Source organism: Coturnix japonica, chromosome 2 (assembly GCF_001577835.2).
Source record: "Coturnix japonica isolate 7356 chromosome 2, Coturnix japonica 2.1, whole genome shotgun sequence".
In the NCBI taxonomy this organism is placed as follows: domain Eukaryota; kingdom Metazoa; phylum Chordata; class Aves; order Galliformes; family Phasianidae; genus Coturnix; species Coturnix japonica.
In genome coordinates this window covers 31,498,891-31,515,790 of record NC_029517.1, presented here as the reverse complement: position 1 = coordinate 31,515,790, position 16,900 = coordinate 31,498,891, and the positions used below count along the sequence as shown (strand labels likewise).

Sequence of the window (16,900 nt, the reverse complement as noted above, 5' to 3'; positions counted from 1 at the left end):
ACCTTCCTTGCTGGCAGCAAGGCAGCATGAGAGGCAGGCCTTGCACCTAAGACCTTGGCTCTGTAAGCACTGCTCAGTAATAACTGAAATGTGGGTGTTATCGTTTTCCTCCTAGATCTAAAACAGCTGTAATGAAGAAAATTAACCATGCTAGCAGAAACCTGGATGCTTGAGTGTTTTGTGTGGGATCCAAAAGTGTGCAAGTTTCCTGTAACTGCTAGGCCAGCTTTTTGCATTAGTTTTGTTGTTGTATTAAGGTAAGCTAGCAAAGCAGTGTTTGCGTTTACTTGGTATTATGTGTTTAAGACACTTGATTATTTTGTGGTCCTTTAAGAAGTGTCCTAGTGTGCTGTGTGGTTCTGTGGCCTCTTCAAACTCTCTTTGCAAGCTTTGCCACCTGACAGAATAGCTTTGAAATGAGACAGGCAGCCAGATGGTATCCTTGGATCTCTGTTGGAATGACGGTCTGTCTGGCACAGACATGAATTTTCTGTCAAAATGGAAATATTTTTTTCCTTCTAGGTATTTGTGCATTAAACGAAGATTCCAAATTCTGTCTTACATGAAGATTATCTGGTACTTGAATGCTACAAAGAAACAAAAGAATGTTCCCTTAGTTGTATTTTACAAGGTTTTCTTATGAGTGTCATAATGAAGCAATTACTTTCTCAAGAGTCCACTCATCTGTAGCCTGTAGATGTCTGCAGGAAGGTGTTGGTGGACCAGTATTGCAGGATAGGTGGACTGTAATTTAAAAGCTGTAGTGTCTGCCACTTTAAGTCTAAGAAAGTAATGAATTATAAAAGGATTCAGATTGGAAAGAGTGAGTATCAGTATTTCTCTACAATGAGAAAGCTTGAGTAGCTGCACAATCTAGATGGGTTGTTTCATACTGTGTTTCATTCCTGCTCTCCAGTTTGTGATGAACTTTAAGCTAATGGGTTGGGAAGGAAGGGGAGAGAAGAGGGTGTGGGGGAACTAAAGTACACTTGAACTGTGACTCTTTTTAGGAGGACCAGCAGAGTCCTGGGGCTTTGTTAATCCTGTGATTCCTCTGGCTTTAGCCAGAGGTGGGTAGAAGTTCATGCTACAGGGAAAAAGCTTCGAATTTATGTACTTGGTGCTCAAAACATTCCTCAAACTGGCGAGAAAGGATTGTTCTTTTAGTTCACAGTTGGGAGGCTCTATTAAGTGCAGTAATGAGGAAGACAGATTTCTCATTTAAAAAATGCATTACTGTAAAATGTCAGAGCTAAAAATGTGGAAGTATGCATCCATATAGATGACTGCTCTAGAACTGCCAGCAGAAAGTGACAAAAACGCTCTAAGAGCCTCAAAATACATAATAAAGATATCTGCTGCGTGGTGGGTTGGACGTAGCAATCTGTATCTGTCCTGTACTGCTTCAGCTGAGTCTCTTAACAGGAGAAAGCGCTGTAATGTTACCGTCATTACTTGCATATATTGTATGTCAGTTGTGTATGTTTTAAAGTAGTGTGTGAAATATTGAGAAAGAGGGAAAAGAAAGCGACAGTCTCATTCAAGGTGCTGTAAGTCTAGCCTTATACTCTATATACTGTGTATTTTAATTATAGGTGAATGGTGCTTGGTTTTGACTAGGATGAGCTTAAGGACAAACTTAACCATCTGTATTTTTTTTTCTCACATTTACTTTGTGCTGGTACCCTTGGTACACTAAATGTGTTCGTTAGCTAGTCTTCCTAGGATATTGTAGGACTGGAACAGCTCTTGAAGAGACTATTCACGCTTTTCCCTGGGAGAAAAATGGTGCTTGGAAATTGAAAATGTTTTGACCTGTGTAGTGGTTAATAGCACTACTTGAGTTGAATGCATTGGGCAAGTGCTTTTGCCCATGGCTTTTGAAAGGATATAGAGATGTCTCTGTGACATCACATTACCTTTACTATGTGGTTTCTGACTAATGTATGCATTTGATTACTAAGGTGAATTGCATCATCTTCCATCTTGAGCACTTTCTGAGATGAAAATCTCTGCTGAAGTCACTAATGACTGGGAGATTGTCCTCTTCAGAGTTGTTTTGTCGCTTTGCAAATCCCAGCTCTGCTGCAAGTTGTGATTTACATAGGTCAGAAGTCTTCTACAGATTATATTTGACCATAACCATTAAAGGACTCACACCAAACTATTAAAAGGTGGCTCTGTAGTTAAGAGAAGTCGGATAGCAGTTCAGTTACACATATCTTTGGGCAAGGTATATGTAGTATTGTAGACAAAGCCTTACACTGTGAATGGTTTCCCTTATTTTCCCTACCATTGAGTTTGTTACCCTTGTTCTGAAAAAATAGCAAACTTATTTGCTTATGGCTCCGGAGGTTTAAAAACAAACAAAAGCTTATAAACCAAAGTACTCACCTTGTTGGTATGGAAATGTGTCTCCTACTTAGTGAACTAGTGTGCAGTTCAAGTTACAGCAGTAAAGGTTAGAATTGGTAATTGAGGTTGCTTTCACTTTCACTAGAATGGGGACCTTTACACTTAGTAAATCTTCCCAGTTGGGGAATAAAGTTGTACCAACAGACCTCTATTGATAGATGGAGTCCTGTATTTACAGTAGAGATGCTATTTTTGATAGGGAATTAAGTCTTTGTGGTTGTTCTCCATGAATGTTGCAGTAGCTTTCATAAAACTTGACGGTAGCACCTATCTCTGCTGCGGTGGGTCTTCATCGACTTAAGAGACAGAAATGGTTTTTCTGCTCTTTTGGGTCTGTAAAGACTTGTACATCTGGAAAGAATATTTTCTAGGTTTGCATTTATGTTCAAGACCACTAGAGAAACGTTTCTTGTCTCTGCTTTGCTGTTTCTTTTTGAATTGACCAATCGTCTGGCTGTATTTGCATGAGATCCAGGGAGGCAGGAAGGTGTATTGGCCTCTGAAAGGTTCTGTATTCATGCTTTTCAAAGGAGTAGTTCATATACCTGGTCAGCACAAAGCAGAGTTCCTCTGACCATGTGAGATTTGGTTACTAAGTGACTGGTGGCCTATATTTGTTCTTTAGAATAAACCAGCCTTTAAAGCTGTTCTTTCAAACAGTGCTCTCAAAAATGAGACAAATACTTTTACACTACAGACACTGGCAGCTCTTTCCTTTCTTTGAGACTTCGCTCAGTTTTTAAGAAACTATTTATGTGAGTGTGGTGGAGCCCAGTATGACAACTGAGTCTGGGGTGCAGCTTCAGGTATATAGGGATTGTAAAAGTAGATGAGGTGTTCACTGTCTTCGGAGTTGTTCTTAGCTGTATTACGCTTTGTGATACTTCAGTCAGATCTATATGGGTGGATGTTAAGCATTTTAGAGTGTTTTATAGCCATCAAGTTTTACTTCCCTATGTTAATCATCACGCTGTTGGACCCAGCTGTGCATCCTCTCCCTGGATTGTACCAGTTGCCATGACAGCACACAGCAGCTGAGTGGTGGCAGCAATAGGCACATGACTTCTTTGATAGCTGTCACAATGTAATGTAGTCATCAGCCAGCAGGTGGGGCGTTAAGCTAACAAAAACCCAGCAAATACTGTAATTTAGAAATGCTTTTCTTGTGGAATACTAAAGCCTGGCCTTCAGTAGTAAAAGCTGCCCATTGCTGAATGTAGTCATTATTACTGCAGGAGAACTCATTTGTGCATTTAAAAATGCAGCTGTAAGAAATGCAGCGAGAACATTTCACAGAGCACTGTCGAGCTACAATGTGATAGATGAAGCAGAAAGGCTGGGTGTGACAGATCTGACACTGGTTCTGAGTGTGGTCAGGATAGAGCTGGGCACACTCCATAGGGAAGCAGGGAAGGTAAGCTTTTGGAGCTGAACAATTCCTGTTGATGCATCCTTGCTGAACTCTACAGTATTTGGAAGGAGTATAAGAAAAAATTAGGGTTCTCCTCAGTGTTTCCAGGCTCATCTAATCTTACTATATAATCTACAATAAGAAACTGTTTACAGAGGGGGTGAAAAAAAAGGCATGTATGAAACCTGAAAACCTTCATTTATGCTGAATGTGTTCATCGGACTTCATTTCTGTTCCTTTTTCTTGTAGATGTGGGCTTGAATTCAATAAGAACATGGAACACTTCTTAAACTTGATACTTGTATCATTTGTGATCTCTGTTCTTACAGATGAAACCCAGCGGTTTGACAGCGGATGGGAACTCAGCTGTGTAGTTTAGCTGTGCTACCAGTGCTTAGTGTTTGCTGCCAGTTGTTGGTGTGTTTCTTTGGACTGGGTCTGTCTAGGTTGGTTGGGGAGAAGGAAGGGAGTCATAGAGCAGAACTATGGAATTATTTCATTTTCTGTTGCTAAGTCTGCTCTCCATAGGGAACTGTGAGCTCCCTGAAATGTTTGCTTTCTTGAGTGACATTTTCCAATATATATCCCATGTTGACTTAACACAAAGCTAACGGCAAACAGACTGTGAAAAGAGTTTTCATTTAATTTCTTTTATTTTCTGTAAGAAAAACACCACTGAGGATAGCAAAAAAATGAAGTATTATTTTGCAGACTTTCTAAAAATAATATCAGTTCTGTAATGAGAAACAAAGTATGCACAAAGCCCCCCTGCAATATGTGCCTAAAAGAAGTCAGTAGTAGTTTATAATGTATTTATGGTTGAAACTTTTCTGGAAGTACTCAGGATTTGTTTTGTGTGTGGTAGCTTTCAGGCTCTGTATGCGCCTGCCTAACTACCTAAAGACCTACAGAATGAGAAGTAGCTGCTGAGGCCACATACAAGACAAGCTATGTGAAAAGATTCTTGTAACAAATGCATGGGACTCAGGTAGTTAGTGGTGACTCTCACAGTGTTTTTTTCCATTGAGATCTTGCGGCAGATCTTGTTACAGCTAGTAGAGTGATCTCTTAATCTAAATGGCAGGGGTCAGTCTGTGTTTTGGCAGCAGGTGATGTATTCTCCCATGCCAAGACAGCCTGTTTGGCTTGCAAAGTGCAGCTTCAGAAACTGTAAAGTTCATTTTTGTGTTTGTTCCTTCACATATGTGCGAGTCAAGGATGGAACTGAATTGTATCGTACTACCAGTAACTACTTTGGAGACTGTGATTTCCAGGTTGGAAAGCAGGAATCTCAAATCTACTTGGAGACAACTGCAGTTTTTAGCATAGGAGCTGCTAAGAGGGTATTTGGCTGCAGTGTCCCCTTCGTATGCCCCTGCTGAAAGTACTGGGCTAGAGTGGGAAAGAAATAATCTTTATCCTGCCTTATTCAGGAGTAAAGTTGATTCTACTTTCATCTAAATTAAATCACATGAAGGGTTGACCTTTAGTTTCCTAAGAGGTCTAAGAGACTCAAATTTGCAAATTTGATTTCTGTGATCCTTAATTTTTAATAATCTCATGATCTCTTCTTTCATCTGGTGTGTTATTCTTCATACCCAGTGATGAAGAGAAGGTGGAGCTAGCTGGGAAAAAGCAGCTGCTGTGACCAGACACACAAATGTCACCAGTGTTTTCATAGTGCTCTTGTTAATTATGATAAGGATACGCTTCAAATTTACTTAACTGTAAGGTCAAGGATGAGACTTTTCCAGAGAGCAAATACTGTTTGCTTAGTGTGTAGCCAGCAGAATAAGATTTCTAGAGAATCCTAGTGAGTTCTGTTCCTTTTTTTTTTTCATCCCAGGAAGCTAAAATGACGTGTAGATGATAGCTTTTATGTTACAGTAGGTGTTAGCTACTGCTTTCATTTAGTAGTATAAGATGATAGATAGGCAAGTTTGTGTCTGTAGAAGTGCAAGTGTAGAGTCCATATTTCTCTTGGTCTAGTGCTCGCTGCTTTGGTAATTGGTTCTGTGTTCCTGCAGTAGTTGTTCAAGTAAGTAGTTGTTCAATTAAGGCTTAGAATTCACAATCAAGGGATTACTGAAGGGCATAACTAGAAACACTGTACATATGATTGTACATACAATTTGCTACTTTTCACAATGTGTAATTATCAGTGCCAAAGTGCAGGTATTGGCAAGGCAGAGTCCTACACTTGCCCTAGCAGTAGCATTTCACACCTACTTGGAACTTGTATTACCCAGCTGCACCTGGCACCACAAAGCGCAAATGGGAAATGCGATCACTCCTGGCTGTAGAGTTCTGCACTGTGAAGTATGTGAGTTTATAAGAGAAATGACACCGGGTAGAAATAGAATTAAAAGGCATCAAAGAATGTTTAACTTACTGAAGTAAACTAATGTTGCCTGATAGGGGCAGCATCTTACTGTTGGTCATAGCAGTAGGGTCTTTCACCGTTCTTGTTGTCAGACATTCGTTCAATTCACACCTTGAGGTGCCGATCAGAAAATCCTGTGGTGTCAGCAAGGTTCAGTGCCTGGGATGTCTGTTCTGGAGCCATCTGTGACCCGATATCCTTATAATACAGGGAAAATCGCACTTTTACTTTTTCAACCACACACTTAGTGATCCTTCCCCATATGCTTTAACAGTAGTATCAGAAAAACAGCTCAATTACACGGCACCCTGGTGTGCGTGCATGCTGCTTTCTCACACAGTTGGAAACCCAGAGAAACTAATGAGTGGAGGAAAAATGATGAGGGACAAGGGAAGAGGAAAAACCGAGCAAATAATTAAAAGGAATGAAGAGAGGGAGGAAAAAAACCACAAAAGGGGATAGGTGAAATTAACACACAAAATGTGCCGTTGGTGTTTGCTTTGTAGTTCAGCACTGGTTAAGATGTAACTTCATTTCCCCACATCCATTATTTTGGTAGTATGTTATTGGCTTGTTTAACCAATGCTGGTAGCTGCACACTGAGAGGACTTGAGTGTGGACAAAAGCCGCCCTGGATAATCTTCATGTTCTCTTGTGGTACTTGAGGGGAAAACCGAAGAGAGTACTTCCAAACATTTAATCCCTCACAACAGCTGTCTTAAATATGGAACTGGTCTGCACCTGTAGTTATGAAGGAGCTGAGATGCTAATATACTGTTTGCTTACTATTGTTAAACAGCAATTGAATTAGTTTTACACACATACCCAGTAGGGAGAGTCTCAAGTGGCTGAAGTGTAGCAGAGTACTTAGGACACAAGGGTTTCAAGCAGATAAGGGTTAACAGGGTTGTTTCACAAGTCACTGAATAGGCTTCTGGCCTAATGGGGGCTGGAACTGTGATAAAGGCAGTGAGCAAAGTTCCAGACTTGGCCCACAGAGATGACGTTCAGGATAGGGGCAAGTTTTTCTGGAAAGACAAGGGAGATGAAGGCAGATGACTTTCCTCTCATGTGTATATCTTAGATGGATGACAGGCTGGGTGTGACTAGGTAGGCATCAAAGGAGAGACCACTGAGGGTGACTTTTAGGTGGAATTACAGACCAGAGGGTTATGATGGTCAATTAATAGGAAAGCAAGCACATGCATAGGTTACAGATCCTGATTCATGTGGAGGACTTAGTCTCCGTGATGGCTGGAGGGGTAATGGTGAGACACAAACAGTCCTTGGTTTCCTATTTGAGGAGCTCTTAAAGCTGCTTCCCACACCTTCCTGAAAGGTGAACGAGCACTGGAAGGCTCATTCTTCTAAGGAGAATCTTTTCTATATACAAGAGTGGTGGATCCCACTTAGGAAAACAACTGACTTGGGAGACAAGCTTGGCTGAACAGGCAACACGTGACAGAACTTCATTGAAAAAGCTGGTATGGTAGAGGCAAAACCATTGAAGGATTATTAGAACTGTTGCCAAGGCATGTAGGGATGGTGTTGACACCCACAAGGGCTTGTGGAATCTCCTCTTCCCCTCAACAGCTGTTAGCTGTAAAAGGCTGAATGAGGAACGGATAGGCCTGTCACAGAATGCGAGCACAACTAAGGCTAATGAACTTGGAGGGTTTTTTGGTGTTTTTTTTTCTGGGGGGGGGAGGATTCATTTACCTTGGTTTTGTTGGTCTGTGTGTTGAGAATAAAGTCTGAGGGAAGAGAAGAACTACTGTCTGTGAATGAAGGTCAAGACAGGAGTTATTCCAGAGACTCTGATATATAGAGGAGACCTGAGACTAGCTGGGCACTGTGTGAGGATGCTGAGAAGAGTTGGCTGATGGCTGAGAGCAGCTGCTCTTCTTTCTTTTGGATCACAGAATCATTAAGGTTAAAAAAAGACCACTAAGATCATGAAGTCCAAGCGACAGCTTATCACCACCACACCAATGAAACCATGTCCCTCAGTGCTGTACCTACACCTTTATTGAACACCTCCAGGGATGGTGACTCTGTCGCTTCCCACGGCAACCTGTTCCCCTGACATAAACTGAGGCCATTACTTCTTGTTATGTGGGAGAAGAGGCCAACCCCCACCTCACTACAGACTCCTTTCAGGTAGTTGTGAGGAGCTACACATCTCTCCTGAGCTTCCTCTTCTCCAGCATGAACAATCCCAGTTCCCCATAAGAATTCCAGTCCCATCACAGCTTTGTTGTCCTTCAGGCTCCAGGCCTTAGTCTCTTTCTTGTAGTGAAGAGGTTAAAAACTGCAGTAAGGCAAATACTGTACCCACTAAAAAAAGAAAAGACATTTTGGGAAACCCAAATTTCAATCCCAGGAAAAATCTTTTGAGTTTCTTAAAACAGACAACCCAGATGCATGAAATATGTGAATGTAAAGGGTGTCCTCCTCTCCTACCAACTGTTTGCCTTCTGTGACTGAATGGCTGCATTGTAGACCAGGGGATGGTGGTGGGAGCTATGGCAACTTTACTAAGGGGGCACTGTCTCCTGTGCTATTTTTGTTTGTCTTTAGGGTCCTGTAGTCTGAATGGGTGGGCAACTAGAGGAGGGTCATAAAATGGTTGTGGGGTTAAGGTGGTTAATATGGTTAATGGCCTCTGCTCTGCTTGGAGGCCAGCAGCGAGGGCACTGAAGTTCTTTGGGGTATTTTTTGGTTGTTGTGTTGTTGTTTTTTTAAATATTATTATTATTTATTTTAAGGTCTTTATCAAGGCTTCTGAGGACAGGGAAAGATATGTAATTGCTGTATTTAATTCATGGGGCTGCAGATGGCATCTCCTGAGCATGTTTGCAGTCTCAAGTACCAGGCTAGGTATGGACTTGTTGCCATACATCAGGTGTACGCGCTGCCTCGGGGATGGGAAGGCCCTGGCAGTGCATCGAGCCTGGGGAGAGGCAGAGAGGGGGCCCTTCAGCCTCACTGAGGGAGGGTAAAAGGAGATGGACGCATTGACAGGAGGGTTTGTGCACTGCGTGTAAGGAAGGCTTTCCACTAGGAGGGCAGTTGAGCAGAGATGCAGATGCTGCCCAGAGGGGTTGTGCAGTTGGTGCCTGTAGAGGTTTCTCTAAGGTCTGACACAGTAAAGCCCCTCCTGGGCTCCGTTCCTGCAGCACTACCCTTGAGGTAACAGGGCAGGTGGAAGTGGCTGAGGAGGTGAGCGCGGAAGCCCCGAGGTGGAGCCCGGCGGGGAGGAGACGGCAGCCGCGGGGCAGGGCGGGGTGCAGGCGGGAGTGGAGGGGCTCCCAGCCCCGTCCTGGAGGCGGAGCGCTGCCGCTTCGTGGCTGCGGGCTCGGCGTGAGGGACGCGCGGCGGCGGCGTGGGCGGGAAGCGCTGCCCCCGGCTCGCAGCGCTCGGGCAGGGCGCGGGGCTCGCCCGGCAGCTCGGAGGAAGAGGAAGTGGCCGCGGCCCCAGGCGGAGCGGCTCGACCCGGCTCGGCTCGGCTCGGCTCGGCTCGGCTCGGAGCTCCCGGCCCCGCGAGGCGCCTCTCCGTTCCGTGCGGCACAAACTTTTTGCTGGGCGGCGCTGCCCGGCACCTCCCTGCCGCGGCACCGAGGGGGAGCGGCCCCGGAGCACAGCGGGCGGGCGCAGGAGGAGGAGGAAGCGCTGTCAGCGGGGCCGGCCGTCACCGCCCGCCGGGCATCCTTCAGCACCGCCGGGCTCCGTCTCGCCCGCCGCCCGTCCCAGGTATCGCCTCGCAGCCGCCCGGCGCGGCGGGGAAACTTGGCGGGGGGGTGATGGGGGTGGCGGTCGGGCAGGGACGGGGGGAGGCGGAGGCGGAGGGGTCCGGTGCTCCGCTACTGAAGTTTAGCGGAATCGGGGCCGGCCGGCGCGGCCGCTTCTGAGCGGGCGGCGTCTGGAGGGTGGGGGGAAGTGGCTGCCCGCGTCCCGGGGCAGGTCCCGCTTTCTGCGCTAAAGCCGCAGCTCCGAGCGGGCCGGCGGTCGCGCCGCTCTGGAGCCGAGTGCCCATTGGATTCCTTAAGGAATCCAATCCGCTTCAGCTGTGGACATTGAATCCCGACAATAGCACTCTTTCCACAATACTAATGGTCACATTTGTGTATCTAATTTCCTTTTTTTCCTAAGGATAAAGCAGCAGTCACAGAATGAACAGCGATTTCAGGAATCTAAGTTAACCTCAAGTTAGTTGTGTTGGACGAGGGGCTTTCTGCCAGTGAACACCGGCAGTTCCCTGCTCCATAGCTTCACACCTGCCTCTGTGCTCCACTTTACCCACATCAGCTTGTCAGGGCTGTGCTTTGTGGCTGATACATCGGGACAGTGCATGCGGGGTTCCCAGCTCTGAGTTCTGCTGATGCTTCACTCTGTGCTCTAACATTGTGGTGTGCATCAATTCCTCTTCCCTGTTTTCTGTGGGCTGAGGGAAGTATGGGCTCAACTTCAAAGGAAGGCTTCATTTGTACCTGACATTCTGGGCATGCTTCTGTCGAGTCCATACAGTCTTTAATTTTCTAGGCAGTAAGTGTTTGCTACTGAAGGTTCCTTCAAGTTCTGAGGGTAGTGCCTTAGTTCTTGGCATCTCAGTAGCCTTCTGGCTTCTTAAGGCAGAATGAATGGTGCTGCAGTAGAAACGCTACCAGTTTGTTGTCTGGGGCTGTTAACTCTTTTTTGCTTTGATTACAAATGCCTTGCCTGAAAGTGTTTTGCTGAAGTGGGTTCTGCTCTTTGAATCTCTTGCTGTATTGGAAAAGTGCAATGAGATGCCACTGGATATTAAATTAAAATCATGTGCTGATGTACATAGATTTGGGAACATGCGTGGTTCTCCCTCTAACCTGCTGCTCCCAGGCTTCTCCCCAAAGCCAGCGCAGTGTTGTCTCACACCTCTGCTGGTTACCCGTCTCTCTTTGCTCATCCTCCAGCCCACGTGCACACACGTGAAGCAGTGTGGTTCCCTACAGAAGGTGTCCTGGTGGGTGGCAGCCCCTGTGTGTGGGCAGTGCCTGCAGGCTGCCGGCCCAGGGCCAGAGCGGAGAACACGGTGCGTGCAGAGCTGTGTTGTGAACAACATCATAAAAGCGGTCACACCTAATAATACTTGGGGAAAATCTGTTACTGCTGTGGTGTGTTACTTGACACGCTGCGTGCCAGGAATGTGCTTTCTTTCCTACCCTCTCTAGTCCGGGTGGTCAGCTCTGACTTAGTAGAATCCGCACTGTATTTATCTGTAGGTTATTTGGTTTTTTTGTCACAACGTTTCCTAAAACTTAGCTGACTCGAAGCTAGACCAGCAATTGGCCAAACCAACCAAATGATGTTTTCCTACTGCTTTCACATAGTTACTTTGTCAGGGAGGTGGTTCCGAGGTCGATGCACTCATTTCCCCGTCCTTGGAGGTGTTCAAGGCCAGGTTGGACGGGGCCCTGGGCAACCTGTTCTAGTCATTGTGTATGTTTGGTGGCCCTGCTAGGCAGGGGGGTTGGAACTACATGATCCTTGAGGTCCCTTCCAACCCGGGTCATTCTGTGATTCTGTGATTTGCGTAACTCCAGCAATTGAATCTACATTGCATTGAAACGGGTCTTTGAGAGTGCTGGGTTTGAGACCAGTCCCTCCTTTGGATTTGCATTCTGCCTCCATTCAGTTGTGGTACCTTTGGCCTAACAGGGCTCAACTTCTGTCACTTCGTGCTGCTGTTTCTTATCTGAGGCTGTAGTTTCCTCTGCTGAGCTTTCTTTCTGTCCCTTGAAAGCCCTCTGCTTGTTCTACCTTTCCTTCTTTATTAGGTAATTCATCTCGCTGGGTCTGGAAGCCTTCGTATGAATTCTCTCACCACTTCCTTGGGTTACACATTCAGCAGATACCCACATTGTAGTTTAAACATGTTCCAGACCTCCCGTGTGCTCATGTCCTCCAGCCTTTCATTCCTGTTCATCTCCCTAACGAGTTCCCTTCGTTTTTGGGATTTGCCTTTTGAAATTGAAAACCTTAATTGCAGATTTACCCGGGCTGCTTTGCCATTCAATTTAAATGAAATCAATCATAAAGAACAAATCTGGGATTATTCTTTCACCAACCTTTCTGTAAGCGGAGATTTACTTACCGACTGCAAGTGTAAATCCCGATATTGCTGGTAACTACATGGCGAAAAAATCGGTCAGCTGGGACATCCAGACACGGATAGGACTGGGATGTACTATTTGATCTTTGTATTTCACAATAAAGACTTTCAGAATCTTCTAAATTGCTCTGAAAACGTTGGCTTCTTAAGCAGCAGTTCCACTCCTACGAATAAAAACGTTTGTGGTATGTACTGCATGTGTGCTTACACCGTTAATATATGGCGGTGCTCCTGAAAAAGGACCAACTGGGGTAAGTGCAGGTAAGAAATTCTTCTCTTCATGATGTCACGCACAAAGCCTGTGCTGTGCTGACTGAGCGGGAACACACAGCAGTATGGCTATGCTATAGGAGCCCACAAAGCACTGCCTGAGTGCACTGCTCTCCTCTCTTTGTTTATCTGCACACCCTGTTTGCCAGGTGTGGTGTTTCCAATCCTCTGCTTCATTTATGCTTCTCTGCCTGATTATTTTTACCCTCTTATTTGTCGTCTGCTTCGTTCCTTTAATTTTGCAAGGAAAGGGGTTCACCCATCATCTGCAGGCGCTCCCAGGGTTTGTTTGGGGCTGAATGGGGATGGAACGCTCTGGTGTTTTGCAGGCTGCAGAAGGTGCAAGAATTAAATGACCACATGCCAGCAAGTGAACAGTGCTGAGCGTGGAGTGCTTATTGTTTAGAACGTGGAAAGGTCAGGATTGCAGGAGTGAGGGCTTAAGGAAATAAGTGCATCTCATTACTGCACAACAAATGCGAAGCCCTGTCATTATTTATAAAAGCCTTCTAGCATCCCTGTGAGGTATCTGAGTGTTACCCATGGAAGGAAGAATCAGGATGAAAGGACTTAACCAAAATCAGGAGAGAAAGCCTATTAATACACTGCAGCTCTCTGTTTTCCCAGCTGCTAAACTCACCGGTAAGAACACTGCGCTTCATAATCTGTGGAAAGAATTTCAGTAACGTATGATGTGTGTTTAAAAAGTGATTAATAATTTATGGCGAGGCTTACAAAAAGGAGCTCACGAGTTCTGGACGATAAACATTGAAAACGTGGTAACACATCTGAGCTTATTCACACTAGTTGTGTTTAAAACCAAGCTGACAGTGGTGTAACCTGCCTGTGCAGCGTGCTGCCTTTGGATGCATTTATCATGTAAATATTAAAACTTTGTGTTGCCCACGTACTTCTATTAGACAGAATTTGAATGTGCAGTCTAAGACAGTACGCCAACAGCTGATTCCAACGCTACATGCATTTAAAAGAATTGTTTAGGAAGTCTTTGCAAATCCCCCCTGTAAGCAGTCATTCCGTTATGTTGATACAGTTGAAATAAACTGTTTAGCCAATATATACTTAGCTGATAAGCATCCCTTAATGAGCCTTGTAATCTATTCAAGCTTCCATTAGCCATGTGGTTCTGTTACGTCTCAGTGTAATTTTCATTATTATTCTTTGGAGATAAATTGTTACGGGGTTGTATGGAGGAGGGGACGATAAATCAGGAAATTAGCTCTACTTGTTCCCTCCCCCCCAAAACAAAGAGAGGCAAAAATTCATGTAGAAGTTGCTTTCTCTTCTCTTTGTGCCTGAAAAAGAATCTCGAGCCTTTAGCAAGAAAATGAATTGTTAGCTGCACAGCATTGTTCTGTGCTGCTTGTTGTGCTCTGGTGGTACGGAACTTGCTGTGTGTGTTTCATCTGCTTGGAACGTGGGCTGGGGAAGTGAGAAGGCAAAGCCCAGCTGCTGGAAGTGCTTCAACAAAGACAAGGAGCTGCTGGAGAGGATCCAGAGGAGGGCCACAAAGATGATCAGAGAGCTGGAACACCTCCCCTACAAAGACAGGCTGAGGGAGCTGGGCTTGTTCAGCCTGGAGAGGAGAAGGCTGGGGTCACCTCATTGCAGCCTTCCAGTACCTAAAGGGAGTCTACAAACAGGAGGGGAGTCAACTCTTTGAAAGGGTAGATAACAGCAGGACAAGGGGAGATGGTTTAAGTTGAAGGAGAGAAGATTTAGGTTGGATATCTGGGGGAAGTTCTTTACCAAGAGAGTGGTGAGGTGCTGGAACAGGCTGTCCAGAGAGGTTGTGGTTGCTCCATCCCTGGAGGTGTTCAAGGCCAGGTTGGATGGGGCCCTGAACAGCCTGGTCTAGTATTAAATGGGGAGGTTGGTGTCTCTGCCTGTGGTGGGGAGGTTGGAGCTTGATGATTCTTGAGGTCCCTTCCAACCCAGGCCATTCTGTGATTAGGCGCAGAGGTGAGGAGCTGAAAACTTGGCAGATCTCTAGAAGAGCTATAAAAATGGCAATGTTTTATTCAAGATAGGCTCATTGTCATGGATCATGGAGGAGCTTAACAGTGGGAATTGTTGTTTGTTCTTTTTTTTTTTTCTTTTTCCTGCTGACTACAAATTCGTGTAACTGTTTGATGGCTGTTCTTCATGACAGAAAGTGGTACCAATTTCAGTAAAGCTTGAATTGGAAAGCAGTGTTCAGTATTTGTCCTGCTGGAGGCACTTTACTGTTCTCCCAGTCTCCCCCAGAGCAACTCTACTCCTACAGCGCACAGTGGAGGGCAGTGACCGGGAGGAGGTGGCAGCAGGAAGCTCATCCTCTGGCTTCCAACTGGGAATTCTCCTGATAGGCACAAAGTACAGCTTCATTTCTGACCTCAGTTTGCAGAAGAAAGGCGCTCTTTCCCTGACTCCAGCGGGGGCATTTGCTGCCGTTCAGGAGGCAAACTTAGCGTTAGTTGTCCATAAACTTTGCTGCGTTTTGTGCAAGTCATCGCAGCTTCCACTTCTGCTGTTTTGCAAAAAAAATGGAAATGAGATATAGACTAAAAAAAATCTGTTTCTTGATCCGGTTTTCGGTTCTAGTTTTATCGTGTGCCTGAACACAAGAATAGTTTCAGAGGTTGTCAAGTCAGTAGGGTTAATTCACAGGGGAACAAAAGAGTCTGCAGATAGGATTAGTTTTTCCAGCACCTGTACCTGCAAGAGCCCATAACTCAATCTCCATTTTAGCGGTTAACATTCTTTATTGGATATTACATTTACTATAGCTCAGGGTTCTTCTTTTAAGTATGGAACTGGTGGGCTGATAAATGAGTTTTTAAATAAACGATGATAAGAAAATTTGTCTTAGAACCTTCTGAAGAACAGAAATATCTGACAGTTTCACAGTGTTCCTGAAGAATCATTTTCAGATTTACTGTACTGGAAAGTGAATATTATTCAGTGATTGTATTTTGCTTTAATACCGAATAAAAGATGTAGAATTCACATGCAGGTAGAGAAAGCCAGGGTAAATATATGTGGTATAGTATCTTTAAGCATCCCTGATAGCAAAACAAAAGAGCTATTGAAAAAGAGACTGAAGTGGGTTGAGATTGCTTTGAAAGCATCAATGATAAAACGTTTTGTACTGCACTCCTCAGTTACATAAATGTAGCAAATTAAGGAATGATGTCCTGCTGACAGCAAGATTTCTGCCTAAAACCCAAAGAGGTGTTTTCAGTCTTCAGGATGAAATGACTCTTAGCAGGAATGGCATTGCTGCCGAGGAAGGGAAAGAGCTGGAAGGTGACAACACAAACTGTCCCAGTAGGACAGTAAATCTGTGGGATGACACCAAGTGGAATTGGGTGATCAGGGATTGTATGTCCTACATGTACCATCAGTGTCTTTTGGAAGACTTCAAGTGTTTATACATCTCTGGATTATTATTTTTTAATAGACTCCTGTATTGAAGTAGGAACCTTATTTCTTAAGATTCATTTTCTACCTCTGCATCACTTGAATCATAATTAACGTGGAAAAGATGGTGATGCTGTGAAACTTATTTTTTTCAATTGAAATACTGTATTGATTTGAATGAAAACATCCTTTCCCTCATACTTTGATTTACAAGCATAAATATAATTTGGTACTTCAAGAACAGTGGGGAAGTATTTATCCTCGGGGACGTTAATTGATGTTTTAGCTGGGCGGGGGGAGGGAGGCAGTCGATGGTCACCAGGGAGCCCCTCTGAGGGACAGTGTAGGTAGGCAGCTTTTCAAAGAGGCCGTATTCTGAAGCGGGTTTGGTGAAGAAGCGCCTGCAGCTGACACCAGCCAAGCAGCCTTGTATTTCCGAGCACTTTAACCCCAATTTAAGAAAGAATGCAAAACTCTTTGTGATACAGAACACCGCATCCCCGAGGTCTCCTTTTTGCGGCGGCTTCCGCCTGAGGAATCCTGTGGGTTTGTGCAACTGGTGTTTGCAGGCGCTGCTGCTTGGTGACCTCTGAAACAGAATTTTTTCCTTACGAAATTCTGTACAGTTTTCTTACCACATGGAAGAGCTACAGGGCCATCGCTGAGCTCTGAAGAAATCACAGAAACATTTGAGTTGGAAGAGATCATCCACCAATAACCCCAGGCCCTTTTCAGCAGGGCTGTGCTCTAGCCCTACATCCCCCAGCTTGCACTGATAGAATTGCTGATGCTTACTGCTAGCTTAGTTCTGCACTCTGCAGAATACTGAAGTATTATTTATTTATACTCATAC

At 44.7% G+C, this 16,900-nt stretch overlaps 1 protein-coding gene across 1 annotated transcript in view; it reads left to right on the top strand.

Annotated features, from left to right (window-relative positions):
- The first annotated feature begins 9,581 nt into the window (after positions 1-9,581).
- Positions 9,582-16,900, top strand: part of RFTN1 (raftlin, lipid raft linker 1) — an 86,858-nt gene continuing 79,539 nt past the window's right edge. The window contains exon 1 of the mRNA XM_015853776.2: positions 9,582-9,962. The gene's annotated coding sequence lies outside the window, so the exon portion shown is untranslated. The remainder of the gene's footprint in view (positions 9,963-16,900) is intronic.